Consider the following 6,401-nt stretch of genomic DNA (forward strand, 5'->3'; position numbering starts at 1 on the left):
CAAAACTGTATAAACAACCTTGGAAGTAACGAAGCTTATTAAAATGAGTAAATTAAAAATTGAAGCCCAATGTGCAAGATGATAAATGTGATTTTAGCAGAACAGCATAAAATTCTTCATCACTTGTCATCATAAAGCTCTCCTTTTGGGAGAGGGGATTATTTACATCGATGGTGCAATATAATTGGAAGGAGCTGACTTCCAGCCAATGGTTTGTCTCCCTTCTTTAAGCTCAACAACAATTTGTTGCTAGCACCAGCCTGTCATTAACATTCTGTCCTTTAGTCAAGTTACCTGTTTATTTGTCTCCCGTGTCTTTTTCACATTTTCTGACTTGGACAAAATCAAATGCACATTGAAGTCAAAACTGTTGTCTTCTTGATTTAGGTTTTGCCTTTGGTTTTGCCCTTGGCGCAAGATCCCATGGAATACCTCATAAGAGAAGGTGCCTGTGAATTGGGTGCTGAAATACAAAGAGAGGTCTCCAGGTGTCAAGAGGAAAACCCATCACAGACAGAGCATAGGGAAAGGGTGAAACACAACACATGGTTCAATGTGGTTAGAGGAGTGGTCATGCAGCCCTCTAGGAACACTTTGAGAGTGAGGTTGGAAATAGCCTGATCCCAGGCTACTTATTCTATGGCAATGCAGAACCACTGACAGATTTTAAGCAAGAGACTGACCACATTTAGCCACTAAGTTAACTCAGAAAATAGCCGGAAAAAAAAAAAAAAAGAGTCAGAGAGAAGTACATTATTCTGCACTTTCTGGTTTGGGTAATAGGAAAAATGAATTCATTTAATTCATGAAATGAAATGAAGAGATGACCTCATTTAAGAAACAAAATGTCAATGATTTGTAGTTTTATTTAATGAATGAAATGGGGAATCATGAGGAGATACAGATCAGGAGAGAGGAAAAAGTTATGATTTGAACATCGTAAGGTTTGAGATGCTCTTTTGCCAGCTAGGTATGTCACTGTAAAAAGGATATTTTACCTCTCCAGTTTTCTCATTATACAATGGGAATAATAACAGAGTTGATGTGAGGATTAAATAATTCAACACATTAAGAGTACTTAGAATAGTGCCTGGCATCTAGAAAGGCCAAGAATGTTAATATATATTGCTAGTATCATCAGCAACACTGTGTGGAGCTACCTGTGGTAAACCCAACAGATTCATTTGATTTTCAGGGGATTATTTTCAGTGCTTTTCTTCCATGGCTTCAGGGTTGATCTTTGAACACTCTTTTCTTTTGGCTTCCTAGAAAGGAGATATATGCTCCTGATCTTCTTGTATCTTCTCATTCTTTTTATATTAATTCTTCCTGCACCCATCTTTCAAATGTTGGTGAGTCCAGCATTATGTTTCTGGAAGGTGCGCATTAAAAATTTTTGAATCCTTAAAATGGTATAAAAGTGCTACGTGTTTTCTATGATAAACCCACAGTCAACATAATACTGAGTGGGGAAAAGTTGAAAGCATTCCCTCTGAGAACTGGAACAAAACAAGGATGCCCACTCTCACCACTCCTCTTCAACACAGTACTGGAATCCTTAGCCAGAGCAATCAGACAAGAGAAAGAAATAAAGGGCATCCAAGTCAGTAAAGAGGAAGTCAAACTATCATTCATTGCTGACGGTATGATTGTTTACCTTGAAAACCCTAAACACTCCTCCAGAAAGCTCCTAGAACTGATTAAAAAAAAAAAAAAAAAATTCAGCAGCATTTCTGGATACAAGATTAATGTACACAAATTAGTAGCTCTTCTGGAATCCTTAGCCAGAGCAATCAGACAAGAGAAAGAAATAAAGGGCATCCAAGTCAGTAAAGAGGAAGTCAAACTATCATTCATTGCTGACGGTATGATTGTTTACCTTGAAAACCCTAAACACTCCTCCAGAAAGCTCCTAGAACTGATTAAAAAAAAAAAAAAAAATTCAGCAGCATTTCTGGATACAAGATTAATGTACACAAATTAGTAGCTCTTCTATACAGCAACGTCGACAAAGCAGAGAATCAAATCAAGAACTAAACCCCTTTTACAACAGCTACAAAAAATAAAAAATAAAATAATTCAGAACACACCTAACCAAGGAGGTGAAAGACCTCTACAAGGAAAATTACAAAACACTGCTGAAAGAAATCACAGACGACACAAACAAATGGAAACACATTCCGTGCTCATGGATGGGCAGAATCAATATTGTGAAAATGACCATACTGCCAAAAGCAATCTACAAATTCAATGCAATGCCCATCAAAATACCATCATCATTCTTCTCAGAATTAGAAAAAAAAATTCTAAAATTCATATGGAACCAAAAAGAGCCCGCATAGCCAAAGCAAGACTAAGTTGAAAGAACAAATCTGGAGGCATCACACTACCTGATTTCAAACTATACTATAAGGCCATTGTCACCAAAACAGTGTGATACTGGTATAAAAACAGGCACATAGACTAATGGAACAGAATAGAGAACCCAGAAATAAACCCGAATTCATACAGCCAACTGATCTTTGACAAAGCAAACAAAAACATAAAGTGAGCAAAGTACATCCTTTTCAACAAATGGTGCTGGGATAATTGGCTAGCCACATGAAACTGGATCCTCATCTCTCACCTTATACAAAAATCAACTCAAGATGGATTAAGGGCTTAAATCTAAGATATGAAACTATAAAAATTCTCAATGATAACATTGAAAAAACCCTTCTAGACATTGGCTTAGGCAAGGATTTCATTACCAAGAACCCAAAAGCAAATGCAATAAAAACAATGATAAATAGTTGCGACTTAATTAAACTAAAGAGCTTTTGTAGAGCAAAAGAACAGTCAGCAGAGTAAACAGACAACCACAGAGTGGGAGAAAATCTTCACAATCTATACATCTGACAAAGAACGAATATCCAAAATCTGTAACAGACTCAAACAACTCAGTAAGAATAAAACAATCCCATCAAAAAGTGGCCTAAGGACATGAATAGACAACTCTCCAAAGAAGGTATACAAATGGTCAACAAACGTGAAAAAATGCTCAACACCACCAATGATTAGGGAAATGCAAATCAAAACCACAATGTGATACTACCTTACTCCCGCCAGAATGGCCATAATCAAAAAATCAAAAGACAGTAGATGTTGGCGTGGATGCGGTGATCAGGGAACACTTCTACACTGTTGGTAGGAACGTAAACAGTCACTATGGAAAACAGTGTGGAGACTCCTTAAATAACTAAAAGTACTATCATTTGATCCAGCAATCTCATTACTGGGTATCTACCCAGAGGAAAAGAGGTCATTACATGAAAAAGATACTTGCACATGCATGTTTATAGCAGCACAATTCAAAACTGCATGATCATGGAATCAACACAAATGCCCATCAATCAACGAGTGGATAAAGAAACTGTGACATATATATATACATATACACACACACACACCCCCACACACCCACACACACATATATATATATAACGGAATACTACATGGCCATGAAAATGAATGAATTAATGGTATTTGCAGTGACCTGGACGAGATTGGAGACTATTATTCTAAACGAAGTAACTCAGGAATGAAAAACCAAACATTGTATGTTCTCATTGATATGTGGGAGCTAAGCTATGAGAATGTAAAGGCATACAATGGACTTCGGGGATTTGAGGGGAAGGGTGGTAGGGGACGAGGGATAAAAGACTACAAATAGGATGCAGTGTATATTGCTTGGGTGATGGGTTCTCCAAAATCTCACAAATCACCACTAAAGAACTTACTCATGTAACCAAATACCCCAATAACCTATGGAAAAGTAAAAAAAATTTAAAAATTCTTATGGATTCAATTGTGTCTCCAAAGTTTTGTTGAAATCCTAACCAACAGGACTTCATGATGAAACCATATATATATAAGGTGGAGGAGCGCTGCATGTATTAGTTAAGATGAAGTCTTAACAGGTTAGGGTGGGCCCTTAGTCTTCAGTGACTGGTGTCCTTTTAAGAAGAGGGCAGACACAAAAAGAGAAGACTGCCACGTGACAACAGAGGTAGAGACTGGAGTGATGCAGCTGCAAGCCAAGGTATAGGATTGACAGCCACCACAAGGAGCCAAGAAAAGTCAAGAAAGAATCCTCCCCTGCAGGTTTCAGAGGGAGCATGCCCCTGCAAACACCCTGACTTCAAACTTCTAGCCTCCAGAAGCATGAAACAATACATTTCTGTTCTTTTAAAGTATCCCATTTATATCACATTATTATGCAAGCTCTAGGAAACTAATATAGACATTTTTATAAGAATGAGCTTTTTTTCTTAAAAGAAGGTCCTTAACTTTCATCAGATTCTCAAAAGAACTTGAAACCTTTGAACTCTCTTCTGAGGGTCCTATTTGCTCCTGTGATTTAAATTATAACCCGAATGTCACTGTCTCTCAAATCTGTACCACCAATTCAGACCTCTCTTTAGCTCTAGAACTTTATGTCTACTTGAAATCTCCACTCACATGTCCCAAACTGAATTGAAGGTATAGTGAGTCATCATTATATTCCCCATTTCAGTAAATGATGCCAGCATTTGCTCAACTGTTCAACCTCAACTCTAAATAGGCTTCCATGATCCATAATTCAATTCATCAATAAGACTCATTAGCTTGATCTGTAAAATGGATCTTGAGTCTGTCTACCTGTCTTCCATCTTTGCTGTCACTGACCTAGGCCTGTTACTTTCATAAATTTCTCTGTTGGAATAATGCAATCGCCTCCCTTGATGGTCTTTCCGCTTCTTCTTTTGTCCTTCTCATGTCTATTTTTGCACTCATGTGCCAGAGCAGAGATTAGAATGAGGGAAGTTAAGCAAGGAGTGTGCTCAAGATAAGCAACTGTGGTAGAAAGGAGCAAAGCAGGATTTTAGAGAGGAGTTGGGCTTTGAAATTTTGGGTGACAAAGTCAATCTGCTTTACCCAGGACTTTCCTACTTTCAACACTGAAAGTCTCATGTCCTGGGAAACCCGTCTTCTATGGGAAAACTGTCACTGCAGTCACCTAACTGCAGTGGCTAACCAGTCTAACTAGTGGTAACAAGGTGTAAACTCACCCCATGGGCACCTGTGAAGTTGGATTGGTCTCCTTCAGAACTGTACCTGCAGTGTTACTGTCCCTTTTGGGGTGTGGAGGCTGAGCTTTCTCTCCCTGCATTAGACACAGGATGTTCCAGGGCAGCTGGCATGACCTACATAAGGTGGTACTTTCCATCAGAAGGTAACTCTTGGGGAGGGCTTACAGCTGAGGTCTATCACCCAGCAGTTCTCTCAAGTCGGGGACTAGGTATTTTATGCTTCAGGAGACATCTGGGTGGCAAAGTATGGCATTTACTACAATATCACTGCTAGATATGAACATAATATAGTCAGATAAATGTAAGCAATTCCTTTTACCAAAACAACCAAAGATGCATGTGAAGAATGAAAAGGTTAGAGAAATGTAGGCATGGGGGAGATCATAAGGTTTCTTATATACCAGGGCAAAGAAAATAAGCTTGAGGATGAAATCTTTATGGGACCATTTTTTAAATTTCCTTTTACTGTGATCATTGTGATCATTGCAATAGATGTAAATAAATGCCTTTGAAAAATATTTAACATCGTTTCAGGCTAGTGACTCCGCAAACATGTAATAGGAGATTTCCTAAACCCAATAAAGGAATCTCAGGAAAACTACAGCTAACATCTTACTTAAAGACAAAAGACTGAATGCTTTCTCTCTAATATCAGGAACAAGGTAAAGATGACTGCACTTACCACTTATATTCACCATGATAATGGAAGTCCTAGCCAGTGCAATCGTCAAGAAAAAGAAAAGAATACAGAATGAAGAAAACATAAATAAAACTAAAACTATTTGAAGATAACAGAGTTGTCAATGTAGCAAAATCTCAAAGAATCTACAAAAAAATGACATTGGAAATAATACTTAAGTTTAGAAGGTCACAGAATATAAGGTCAATTCACGCATACATGCATACATGCACATAAAACTAAACTACTGTATTTTTATATAGAATCAGTAAACAATTGGAAATTGAAATTTTTTTAAGTGTCATTTAAAACAGCAGCCAAAATATTTAAGTATACCTTTCATGAAATACACACAAGATCTGTATGTTGAAAACTTCAAAGCTGATGAGAAATTTTAAAAGACTTAAACAAATTAAGAGATACAGTGTGTTCATAGACTGGGAGTTTTAATAATGTTAAGGTGTCAGTTCTCCCCGGATAGATCCATAGATTGAATATAATCCCAGGATGAATCATAGCAGAATTCTTCCTTTTCTTAGAAATAAAAAAGCTGATTTTAAAAATTATGTAGAAAAGCAAAGAAACTCAAGTACCCAAAACCAATTTTGAAA

The 6,401-nt window shown here is 37.3% G+C and overlaps 1 protein-coding gene across 4 annotated transcripts in view; it reads right to left on the reverse strand.

Moving 5' to 3' along the window:
* CTNNA2 (catenin (cadherin-associated protein), alpha 2) overlaps positions 1–6,401 on the reverse strand; it is a 1,228,212-nt gene that overhangs the window by 879,559 nt on the left and 342,252 nt on the right. The window lies entirely within an intron of this gene.

The sequence above is a fragment of the Mandrillus leucophaeus genome, unplaced genomic scaffold, assembly GCF_000951045.1.
Source record: "Mandrillus leucophaeus isolate KB7577 unplaced genomic scaffold, Mleu.le_1.0 Scaffold84, whole genome shotgun sequence".
Lineage (NCBI taxonomy): Eukaryota > Metazoa > Chordata > Mammalia > Primates > Cercopithecidae > Mandrillus > Mandrillus leucophaeus.